Below are 13,397 nucleotides of genomic sequence, written 5' to 3' on the forward strand. Positions count from 1 at the left end.
TTCACTCAGTACCCTTGGGTGGATCCCATCTGGCCCCATCGACTTGTGCACATCCAAGTGCCGTAGCAGGTCACCAACCAGTTCTTCATGGATAGTGAGGGCCACATCCTGCTCCCCATCCCCTTCCACCAGCTCAGGGTACTGAGTATTCAGAGAACAACCGGTATTGCCGCTAAAGACTGAGGCAAAGAAGGCATTGAGCACCTCCGCCTTTTCCTCATCTCTTGTAACTAAGTTTCCCCCCGCATCCAGTAAAGGATGGAGATTCTCCTTAGTCCTCCTTTTTGTGTTGATGTATTTATAGAAACGTTTTTTGTTATCTTTAATGGCAGTAGCCAGATTGAGCTCCAGATGAGCTTTGGCCTTCCTAATTTTGTCCCTGCACAGCCTCGCTACGTCCTTAAAGAAATAATATTTCAAAAGAAATATTCTGAGCCATTAATAACACCAAAGGTAAATAAAATGGATGATTTTAGAACAGAAAAAATGCACTCAAGTGGCTCATTAAACTAAACTCTTGATGAGGTGGAGTACCAGCCTGTATCAGCTTGAATGGGCTCCACGCTGAAACAGCCCAAGGCCTGGGTACCGTGGTGCCAATTGGTGTGATTGGTATCATGGAGTCAGGCCTTGCGTTGATACCATCACGAGCTGCACTATCCAACAGTCCTACCAGGACCAAGGTAAACACTGAGTTCTTCTGAAAGCTAAGAAAGCAGTTTTAAGGTTTTCCTCGAAGCATTTGTCATTAATGCTTAACTGAGCCTGTCCCCCTTTGGCTGCTCAGTGAAGCCTTTGAAAGGCATGATGGCAGCGGGTTGCTTAAGGCCGCGGGGAATCTCTGGCCATTTCTCGAGTGCTGGTGACAGAAGCATGGCTGATTTTATGTGAGATATTTGCATTCGTTTTATGCTAACAGCTTATTTTTTAATGTTAGGGGAATCAAGCTTTGCGAGACAAAATAATAAAGCCACATCTTCCTCAGTATGGGACTATGGTTAATTGCCCTTCTCCACAGAGGTGAAAACTGTGGTAGCTCAGATAATTCTGTAAAACAAGAAGAGATAAGCAATAATTTGAAAGAGGTAACTATTTCAAACATATTTATATGTCCTCTGGTGGTAAATTTACTATATATTTGGTGGGTGTTTCTTCAGACTGAGATGATTATTATTTAACAATTCTACCAAACCATTCTCTTATACTGATTATAATAATAAATAAAAATTTTTGCTTAGCAAACTCTCAGCATTTTCCTATAAGCCATCTTTGACCCCATGTCAGTGCTGATGGCAATATGTTCCAGAATCTTCTCTCCAATAACATGGAACAATCAAGACAAAGCAAAATCAAAGATGTCAGCTCCTATTTGTATTCCACGAGCAGCTCATCTGGAAGATCGGATAGGAAGATTTTCCTTTTAATTAGTAACTGAAATGCTGATATGAATATCCTGCAATTGCATAGGATAAAAATCTACCGATCTGATGCTGAACAACAATATATAATAAATTCAATCTATTCAGAAATTCAGCTTAAAAGGCAAATAACCAATAAAGACTAACATGCTCTCTGTGTCATATAAAAGCCAGCATATAACAGAAGGTGGAGCAAAAAGGAGTACAGTAATCAATGTGATTACAAATACATCTTCTTTGCAGTTAGCCTTTTTTCTGCCTTTGAATGCATCCATTTGTTCACACAGTCTTCCTGTTTCTTCCTATTTCTCTACCCTACTTCCAAAAATATAATAAAAGCAGAAAGAATAATAATTAAAAATATAACTTGCAGACATAGTACAAACCCTTGCCATGCAAAGAGAAACTGATTGAATCCATATATTGATAAAATAGGATTTTGCTAAGTGTCCCAACAACAGTTTTTTGAAGGAATCAGATGCCTGTGTAATTCTCGTAATTGAGAATTAAGAAAGCATACTTACTTCAGAAAACTGAACATTCAGTATTATTCTGAAATAGGCTCTTAAGTAAATAGTAAAGTAAGTTTAGTAGAAAAAATAGAGGAAATTCTTTTTTTAGAAAAAATTCTTTTTTTAGAAAGTAATTCTTTTTTTAGAAAAATAGAGGAATGTGCTATGGAAGAGAAGTTTATCTAGCTTCAATGTTTCCATTTCAGTTTCGTTTATTCAGTATTAGTTGCCTGTTAGTATTGTTAACTTAAAGAAGTTATTCTGTATGGAAACCCTTATGTACTTTCTGCCCCAGAGGAGATTTATTATTATTAATAAAGCAGCATAGATGAAAATGAAAAGTTGATATTGGGTACATGCATGGTGGGAGACCATGGAATCCCTTAAGAGCACTTAACTTTTTTTTTTTTTTTAAAGTAAATTCATGATACTAAAAACAAACAAACAAAACAAAAATTGCTCCAGCAAAAACGTATTCTGCTTACAATCTGTCTGGCTGCTGAAAGAGGACAGAGCAGGTCTGTTACCATCATTACCATTACATTCTTGCAGCAGTCTAATAAGGGACTTCTACTGGGCTCAAAACTACCAACGTTGGTTTGAATTTCCATTGTGCACACACTTACATCTCTAGATAGCAAGTGAAACACCCGGTGAAATAAGATAAGTCCTGTCTAGATACCAACAGAAATCACCAGCAAACTTAGCTCCATCTTACTTGTTGGTTTCTATTAAAACAGCTCAAAGCAAAGCTGGGTATTTTCCAATCCACTTTACAATGGTAACCAGAAGTGCGTTATTTTGTTAGCTTAGTGTTTTGAAAGTGTAGACAGAACAATAGGAGATGTACAAAACCTCAGCTTTGATAATGTTCTCCAAATCTGGCTTGCAAAAGAAAGTAAATTTTCACATAGCAAAATCCATCAAATTGTCAGTTTGTGTCAACATCAACAAGTCATTAGCTCCTGCACACAGCTCTTGTAAGGATTTTACATCCATCCTCTGCTGAGCATTCAACAGACATAATATATATGTTGCTGATATGATTAAAGAGAAAATTTCAAGCATCTCAAGTTAGGTAACAAATTTAGTGAAGCTTGTAAGGAATGGCATATGGAAATAATTAAATTATCATGATCATGAGCAGAGGATAAAAATGCTTAACATGTGGATAGATGAAAAGAGAAAAGAAAAGCAAACAGTGATCTTATCTAATTTCTGCAGTAATTCTGAGGTGGAGTTAAATATAATCACGAGCAAAGCAGCCATGGATTTGCAATAACAGCAAACAAACAAACAAAAAATCTGTATCAGTGGAAATAATAGTCCTGAGACAAACAGAAATTTGATTCTTGTTTTTATACAGCTTGACTATCCATTTTCAGGGTTACCTGATGACTTCCTGATCTCCAGCACATGGCATTCAGTATTTTGTGGTGCATGCCTGAATTTGGGTAAATGCATTATATATAAAATGATCTAAGGAGACAATGCAAATGCTTTTGTGTTCCCTGTATGTAACTTCTTTCAGAAGTGGAAGCTCGCCACTGTATTTAGATTATATATCCATTAATGTATATGTATTTAGATTATTATATCCATTATTATATCCAAAAATCCATTATTATATCCATTAATCCTTTAAAAAGAAGAGTTTCAGAAGACCTCCCCATTATAGTAACCTCATTCTTCTGGTTTCACATTTTCTTAAGATTTTTGGAATATGTCAGTGTGAAGGATGTAAGAACTTCCTACAGGCAACAGGCCTATGTATAGGGAGTTTAACAGAAGAAAAAGCAGATGCAGAAACAATGGCTGACAGATTTTCATCAACTTTGTTAACCTTCAAAGACGCTCTCATTGTGCACTGACAAGCAGCAAATACTGCATAGAAATAAAAACAAGAATCCAACCATGACAAGCAGCAAAATTCCTATGCAAATTATAAAACAAAGTTTGAAAACCATGAAGTGATGAAGAAAAACAAATCCTGTTTCCCATGTGACAGAGATGCATGAACACTGTTTTAAGTATGTGGCAGGAAGGAAGTAACACAGAAAAGGAAGGGAACATGATGATGAGAAAAAGATTTCTACCTATGTAGCACAATTTCACTGTTTCTGTAAACTAGTCTTTTGTCATCTGGTAGAAGTAAAGCATAGTCTAGAGATGGATCATGCAGCTGTGCGTATTTGGCTCAAAGGTGTGTCAGCTTTTATTTGTTAACAAGTCAGCCAGCAGGCACATGTTGGGGAGGCCTGGGATGGGATTGATACAGACATATGTTAAAAAGAACAAGTGAAGCTGCATGTGGGTTGTTTGCACCTACTTACTGCTCTGTGCATGCAGTTGGCCTACTGTAACCATTGGCTGTGCACTGCTGTTTCTCTTGTTTTCTGACTTACCTGGCTTGCCCTGAGAGTTGATGTGCCTATATAACAATTTTTAGAAATAATACAGACCCCATTTTCATGTTAAGACTGGACTCACTGAAACTCCAGGACACTAGGACAAGATAAGAGAAAATGTCTCCTTTGGATAATTTCCCTTCAGCAAAGATAGAACATTATTATTATTTTTTGTTAATAATATATATTTACAATTAATTACTTTTTATCCATCGTCTATGTAAAATATTAAATCATGTTTCAGCTTTTAGTTGTCCTGGTTATGCACATATAATGAGAAAAATAAACACAAAAAGCAAAAAAGAATAATCCAACTAGAGAGTTTATCATTGTAGGATGTGGGAAGTGTCTATGTGGTAAATGCTGTAGCACCAAAGACCAATAAAGGAATTTATTTGAATCTGCCTCGATATTTTTGTTATGTATTTCAGTCATATTTCAGGTCCAAATATTTAAAAATGGTGCTGAAGATACTCATTTATTTTTTGTTCTCTGATATTTCAGCAGGACATCAAATTTCAGTTTAAATTATTTTTGTACATTTGAGCACTTAATCTGCTTCAGTAACTGATCTTCCCTGACATGTATCATAGCGAATACCAAAACTTTATTTATTTATTTTTGGTGAAAGAAAGATCAGGAGCAATAATCCCCACATTTCTGCTCTACAATAAGAGAAGGGAATAAGAGCAGTTTATTCCTCTTGTGAAGCTCCGCAACTGTGCAATTCAAGATTGTCTCAGGCTTATTTTTCAGTACCTATGTTACACAGTAATGTGCATCTGAAAGATTGTTGTCCTCAGATATGTAAAGATGACAGCTCATCATCTTCTTTGCAAGGCTCACAACATTGATCTTAAATTTCAGGCTCCTAGGATGACTACATGAGTGTCTCATATTCAATTTTAGATAGAAATTTTATGGTTGGAAAACTCTGGGAAACATCTGAAAATGCTAATCTGCATTTAGCCAAAACTTCAAGGAATATTAAAGTGTCCAGATTTAATATTTTGGAATAATTATTCTGTTTTGAAAGCCATCTCATTGCTTTTGAGATCTAATTAATGATTTTTGAATTCTTACAGTATAAAATATTTTACCTACATATAAATTATTATGGAAATCCCTTCCAGAAAAATATGGTCTGAATTTAGTTGTTTTGCCTAAATCTACTGTAGCTAAAATTATGAAAGCAATATTATCTATTTATTTCACAAGAGAGATGTATAGAGATCAGAGCCCACGTTTTACTAAGTTCCTTATCAGGTTACTATATATACACATTTTCTGTGTGCTCCCCTTTTGCCCCCCAAGCTCCTTCACTTCTCATCCACCTTCCCTCTGTACATTTCCTGACACACCTTGCATCTAGACTTCTCATTCTTCCTCAAAACATAATTGCAAATCTGAGGAAAAGAAATAAAAAATAATAGCAAAGCTCCATATGCAGCAATTCAATGCTTAGCAACCCGTGATAGACCGAAAGAAGAAATCACAAATTATCTGCAAGAGGCAGTTAGAACTAGGGTTTGGGGTAAACAGACACACAAACAACATGTCAGCCATGATAAAGAGTGTAAATTTGAACAGATGTCACTTCCAGAGCAGCAGCAGGCAGATTAAACAGAATTGGCTTTGGATGAAATCCAAGGAAGAGCAAGAAAATATGATGCTTTTGCCCTGAGCTCTCACAGAAATCGAATCACCAGAACCTCTTTTCCTTAGTAATCACAACTGAGCCAGGCTAAAAGAAGAAGAGACTTTAAGAAAGCCAGTTTAAAATTACATTGATTACACAAACATATCCATCTGTAAATATTTCCTTTACAGGCATAAAGAAAAAGCACCTGTTATGAAATTGCTAAATAAGCAGTCTTTAAATTATTATAATTTATGGTAGTATCAATTTCATCAACGTGCTACTAGTGCTTAATGAATCTCGGCCAAGTCTGAGGAAGAAAAAATAATGTTTAAACTCTCCAAAGTAGCAGCCATTACAAATATTTTGCCTGGTTACTATTGTTTTGTGCATGTTTTGTTTTAAATCACTGCTTCTTACTTAAGTGTATCAGTTTAGCAAGTATAAAGTACACCAATAGAAAGAGAGAAAATATGTGAGAATTGAAACCCTGAGACAAAAAGACATAGCTACTTAGATTTCCCCTACAACTTTCTAAGTAATTTTTATTATCTCTCTTCAGTTGCATTAATATTATACTTATAAATCCTTACTGACCAGCCAAGTATATCCACGTCTGATTTATGTTTTTTGTTGGTAGTTTGGGACTGTTTTTTTGGTTTGTTTGTTTTTCCCAAGGACATTAATGTCTTCTTGGAATTGAATACCAGAGAATGAAACAAAACTTTATTTCAGGCCATAAGTTTCATGAAGTCATTACCAGAAGAGTTCTGAAGTGTTTCCTTCGCAAGTGCATGTTTATTACATTAATTTTAAATTATCTTGACAAAAGCAGAAATAAATGCCAGTAGATTGTCAGCTGTCCATGTTCACAAACACTAGAATTAAGAAAATCATATCTAAAAACCAAGAACTAATCCTGAATTAATCTATCATAAACACCACTATTACTTTGGTTAGATACTAATAAAGAAAGAAGGAAAACAGAATTTTGCCAAGTTGTAAAACAAAGAAAGAAATCACAGAGGTAGAATATCAAATCAATTGAATTTTCAATTATTATTACTGAAATAAACTCCATCATGTGACCCAAGATTACTCCTCTTTCTGCTTAGAGACCTGCTTTCAGTATCGCCCACAGAACAGCATAGCTATTTGCATGAAAGCAAAATGAATGTCAAGTTATTATTTCTAAAATTAATTAATATCAACTTTCCTAGTTAATGTTAAGCTCCATGTGGAAGAGATAAAAATCACATACTTTGTTTAATATGCACAACAGATGCCATTATATTTCTACACATCTGAAAAGCATTTTCATATTTGTAAGTCAGTATTTCAAGCCGAAATGTTGCAGAGCTTTTCTAAGTCAATAATACAAGCCTACAAAATTAAAATGCACTACTTGTGTCAACCACAACAAAATCATTGTTTGTTTATTTTTAAGGTGATAATAAAAAAGATTAATGATACTTCTGGATAATGAAACAATCTGCCACAAGGCAAGCTGCAGAATATAGAGTGAGGCTCTAGCAACAATCCTATGAAAAACTTCAGTTTTCTCCCTAACACATTAAGAAGTCCCTTTTATCACCAGGTGACATTTTTGCATTTAAAAGAGAGTTGATTTTCATGCAGTGCTTAAAGGTCAAACAGTTAATCTACCTCTGTAAGGAGAGCATTTTCCTCCAAAGAGATTTCTAGAGGACATCAAATCAATAAGAGCCATCAGACTCTACAAGAATAAAACCCTTCAGTGTCCAAAAGACAAAAACTTATACCAGTACCAAAAAAAAAAAATTGGATCCAGCCCATGAAAAAAATTCAGACATCACACAGCATAAAAAAAATAATAATAAAATAGCAATTTCAATAGTTTAACACAGATGTAAAATATCATTAATACAGAAGAAAAATCTTATTTAATTTGAAACCTGAAAAAGTATCAGTTTCATCATATGCATTCATTATGTCTTTTCACTTCTAAGTGGAAAAAAAATAAGTTGTTAAAACAACAAAAAGTTGAACTTACCACAGTATGATGCACTGAAATTTGGACTGGTGTGTTCTTCAGCTCTCCTTCAGTTCACAAGTCATGTGATACAAAACCCTCAGGTTTCAACTGAAAGGAAGAAAGAGAGAAAATGAGGTCCCCAATGAGAAAGTGGTCTATCTAGCTGTATGCATACATCTTTGTTCAGTTTATTCAACATAATAAACCCATTTCTTAGCTTCCTAAGAAAACCACCACTTACCCTGCATACAGTGGCTTAAGAAAGTTCATTGAGGACACCTAAAATGGAAGTCAAATACTGAATTCTAGAAACTAAATACAAGTAATCTCAAAAAGGTATTTGTGTTCGAAATTCATTGGCTTGAAAGAAGGGTACTTCTGAGCCTACCATTTTAGAATGGGATTCAAGGAATTGCTCTTACATTGCTAGCTCTGACACAAACTTAGACAAGAGCTCAGGTTTCTCATTTTTAATGGAACTATTATGATGAGAATAATAATATTTTTTAAGCCTTTTCCATAGACTTGGGAACTCCTCAAGATAGTGACTGTGTCCAGATAGGAATCTCATATATAAATACACATTTTTATGTATACATATATATATTTTAATCTCACTTAAAGACAACAGACCCCTCTATAGAACAAATGGAGGGAGTAGAAAAGATATAGAGATATAGAAAAAAAAAAAAAAAAAAAAGGATAAGAACTGCTTTAAACTAAAAGAGGGGAGGTTTGGATTAGATATTAGGGATAAATTCTTCCCTCAGAGGGTAGTGAGGCACTGAACAGGCTGTCCAGAGAAGCTGTGGATGCTCCAGCACTGGAAGTATCCAAGGCCAGGAGGGATGGGGCTTTGGGCAGCCGGGGCTGCCCAAGGGGAGGTGTCCCTGCCCATGGCAAAGGGTTGGAACTGGATGGGCTTTAAAGTCCCTTCCAACCCAAACCATTCTGTGATTCCATGAACTCAAGTTTTGACCTTCACTATATGTGCAAGACTCTTCTATGCTTGAAACGAAGAAGTGCTGGGGATTACGCAGAAGTACTGAATCTTCTACGTGGACTGCTGTGCAGTATCTTTCTGCAAGCACAAAATAGCACTATTTATAGTTTTCGCTTCTGAAGGAAATTTTAAAAATGAAAGTATAAAGAAAACAGAAGGAATGAAAAGGTTAGATAAAGGTAAGAGAAAATGAGACCAAAATAAAAATCTAGTGAAATACAGATACAAAAGAGTACATTATACAGAAAGTACAAGAAAATATTTAATTTGTTGGAAAATAATTATGCAAGCCATAGAAAAACAATTCAGCTGCCTGGTCTGTATTCTTTCTTGAGGAATTCACCTTGACAGTGACTTTGTGATTTTTATCTGAGCTTTATATTGAAGTTATAGTACATACATTTTTAATTTTCATTCCCATTTCAGCTACTCTGGGATAAATTTCAATCAGTCCTCTGCCTAGCTTGATTTCAACTTCAGGAATAAAAAAATCCATAGTGTATAGGCTTTGATGTTTTTTGTTTATATGATAACTCCTTTTAATTACCAGTTTGTTTGCCAGGTCTCTTCAATGTAATTTAAAATGCAATTATTTTTCACTCAGTAATATGCACAATAATTTGAATGATTTATATTTTTATATAATTAAGGTAAAACTAATCATTATATATAAAAACATTTTTGAACATCTCTTGACAAATTATTATTATTTGTTTTTGAATTCTCGCTTCATTCATCATTCATTTCTAAACCATTCTCAGTGCTTTTATGGCACCTAACGATCGATTTTATGGTTATTAAATGTAAAATTGTTGAGAGAATGTTTCCTAAACAAACCTATCTCTCCAGTGATTTTAAAATACCTGGAGCAGATTTTTTTTTGTCTTCTAGGTAATGCCTTTTGCTTCTCTACACAGTCATCCTTGTCTTAAATTTTCACTTAAACAAATTTGACTCCATTGAAGGAGAACCAAAACTTCAGATCCAGACCAGCGAGAGAACACAGACTGGAGGAAAATTGTGCTTTACTTTCTACATCCTCATCATGCAGCCACTTGTCAACATACACACAGTTACATTCAAGTAACCACAGCACACCTCAGTCCTCTTGTGGAATAACCCCCGAAGCAGATACCAGTTCATGGATGTTTAAGATCTGAGTTAAAAAAGGACTGTGAGAAAGACATGAAACAAATGAACATATCCCAAATTCCAAATACTTCAGAAAGTTTTGGATATGACTTTGTTCGTAATGGAAGAGTGAATACATACTTTTTACTAAATACAGCACAGTGAAAAAAGTCTGTTATGCATATAATGCAGTCCTTTATTTCTAAAATCTTTAGAAAAATTTATTTTTCAGTCTTGCCAACTTACTTGCATTGTAACCTGTCTTCTTCACAAGTGCATTTTGCACTGCAAAAGACTAAAATATCTTGAAAACTCATAGCACAAAAAAAACCACCAGGTTTTCTTTTCCGGAGCTTCGTCAAAAGAGGTATTCCAATTCCACCCTTTGATCATTTTAAGCTCTGCCCTTTGGAAAATTTACAGAGCTAAAATTTGTAACTGAAAGCATTCATGGATTTAGACTAAATCAAGCTGACAGTCTTTGCTCTTTCCTCAGATTTTGAGCAGTCCAGTCCCAGGGATTAGGGGTGCAATTCCATAGGATTGCAAATCTGAATTTTTGGCTGTCTTAGTCTTCCCTTCCTCACTGTCCCTCATCTTCTCTCCATGATCTACTTTTGATCTACTTACATGATCTAAGCTTCCTGAAGTGGCTTGCCACTGGATCGCTCACATTCCTGCTGGATTTAGATGAGTTTAAATTACTCTGCCCTCCCACCTGTCCATGCTCTAGGTTCCTTCTCCCTCCCTTTCTGCCAGCACAAATAAGATGAGCCAGACAGAGGAGCAGATTCAGCTGAAAGTACCACTAAAGATATCCCAAAATCAAGATCAGTTTTCAGTCTTGTGAACAATTAGGTATGGATAATGAAACAAGATAATCTAAAACCAAAACACTAAAACAGGAAAAAAATCCATCCTTTTTAAACACCATAAATTATGAAATATTAAACTGTAACAGAAGACTCATTATATAAATATATCTCTTTCCAGGTTTAGAAAGAAAGTCAAAACAAATTTCTCAATTAATGGATTCTTCAGTGAATATCTAGGCTTTGTGAGCAACACAATACATGTATAATCGATATCAAGTCATCTTTTCTTGTCAGGAAGTTAATAGGTATTAATAGCACACTGTTTAGTGAAATTTTACTGATGGAAAATAGGCATTACAAGGGCTAATTTACCTCTGATTATAGTATTTTTTTCGGATGAAGGTGCCAGAGAAAATTTGCAACATAGAAGTCTCTTCTGCAAGAGAAAACTTGGTAGAATATAGAGACAATGCAGATGTTTGCTTTTGAATAAACAGTGTATTGAAACAGAGACTGGTGGATGAAAGCACAGAGAGGAGAAATGAGAGTATACCATGGTTTCCATGGTGGTTTATTCCCATAATGAAAAAGAAAGCTAAATCACCTACATCATCTGAAATGGAAACTGCTTTACAGATGTTGTGATCAGGTGTCACAGAGGAAACAGTGGTCTCCCTGAAATCATTAGTGCCCTAGAAACATAAGCTAAAGTGTTAAAGCTGTATACTGGAGGAATTATATTCTCCTGCTTCCTTATGTCCATACTGTCATAAAGCAGTTATGTATTACGTAGTTATAATTTTACTAAATCCACAGCTTGGTTTTACCTGTCTCCTTCACTAAGAACTACTGAGTTGTGCAGCTAAAGGAATCAGTAAGACTGTCCTCTGCAGCACAGTCTCTTTGCATCTGTTAGCACAATTTAGCAGCACTAACATTTCCTTCAGTTGTGGAGGCCGTTGCTAGACTACCATGTAATCCAGCAGATCCCAGTCCCCCAGCCTGCCCATGTACAGGGCTGCAGGCAGACCCCATGTAGCCCATAAAGCCCATCGGTGACGCCTTGCTGGTGATGCCAGCTGGCACAGGGCGCGTTATGGTAGGAACAATCCCAGTGAGATCTGCCTCCCTTCTGACCTGTAAGAGCCACATCAACAGCTGCAAATTCTATACAGTTACTCTGCTAAAGGCTGTGGTGCTTCCAAGGGTACATCAAAGCAGGGTGTCCTGGCATATATCCCTCCACCCCCAGCTCCTCTAGGTCAGTCCCAGCATGAAGGGGGTGGGAAAACTGTGAGTCTAACGAAATAAATAAAAACTGGGAAGCTGTGATGCCAAACAGTTGAGTAATCATGAACAAGTGCCTTCTCCATCCTTGGCTTTGGTTATGTTTGGGGCTCAGATATGGCCTCTCATTTATTTACTTAGGGTTTGCACTAAAAGGAAAGCAACGGCAATAGATGATTGTGAGTTTTAACACTAGCAATAATTTACAAAATGATTAGAGATGAGACATGACATGAGTTGCACACTATGAAAAGAGAATGAGATCTCAGCCTACAAAGCCTGAAGGTTGGAATGCTTCCATCAGGGATTTAAGTTGTGTCCATCACAAGGGGATGAACACATTATGGCAATTTTCTATTCAGTTTTGGATTATAAGAATTTTGCATGGAGCATAGATTTTTCTGTAATGGTTCAGAAGGGTAAATGTGACTTGGCAAGAGAAAAAGGAAGGCAGCTCAATCCCCCCATACATTTTTGTAAGATCGATTTATTAATTATTTGAGCCTATTTGCTGGTGAAACACAACTAGATATAAACAAGATGGAGAGAGACTTTTCCATCTTGCTGACTAGTCTGGACAACTGAAAGTGAGGTTTAACAGGTCATGCTCTCCTAGACAATCTACTTTAGATCATAAAGTTGCTTCCCAAACCAAAAAAGCAATGAGTAAGACATGCACAAAAACTGCCCAAGCCTGTCATTACTCTAACTTCAAGAGGAAATGGAAGAAACCCCTTTCCTGGTGCAGAGAAACACGTCCTTTCCCACTGCAGAGAAACATACAAGTCATCCAATGGATGAGAAGAACCCAACTGACTTAAACTGAATGCTTCTCTCACCTCATCCACCTGCAACTCAGAATTCATGGCTTTAGCCCTTAAGCACACAAGTCATTCTTTCTTCTGCTATTCTGTCAAAGCTGGTCTTTGACATCAGAGTCCAAACCTTCCAAAGCAATAAAGGCCATGTTTTTGCATATTGCCCATAATAATAAGCATTTGTATTTGAATTAGTAAATGACAACAGAAGAATCAGGCTCTGAAATCAGACTACTAATCAGACTAATCAGGCCCTAAAATCTCTTCTAGCACTTGCATAGAGTCATAATTGTTCCATTTTCACATGGAAAGCCAGGTATAGGTAAAAGCATGTGCACGTAATGCACAGAGG

The 13,397-nt window shown here is 36.0% G+C and overlaps 1 protein-coding gene across 2 annotated transcripts in view; it reads right to left on the reverse strand.

Annotated features, from left to right (window-relative positions):
- The window catches only part of TENM1 (teneurin transmembrane protein 1), a 908,570-nt gene that overhangs the window by 694,054 nt on the left and 201,119 nt on the right, over positions 1 to 13,397 (reverse strand). For both annotated transcript variants that reach the window (XM_032196349.1, XM_032196354.1), the window contains exon 4: positions 8,010 to 8,099. The gene's annotated coding sequence lies outside the window, so the exon portion shown is untranslated. The remainder of the gene's footprint in view (positions 1 to 8,009; positions 8,100 to 13,397) is intronic.

The sequence above is a fragment of the Aythya fuligula genome, chromosome 13, assembly GCF_009819795.1.
Source record: "Aythya fuligula isolate bAytFul2 chromosome 13, bAytFul2.pri, whole genome shotgun sequence".
Lineage (NCBI taxonomy): Eukaryota > Metazoa > Chordata > Aves > Anseriformes > Anatidae > Aythya > Aythya fuligula.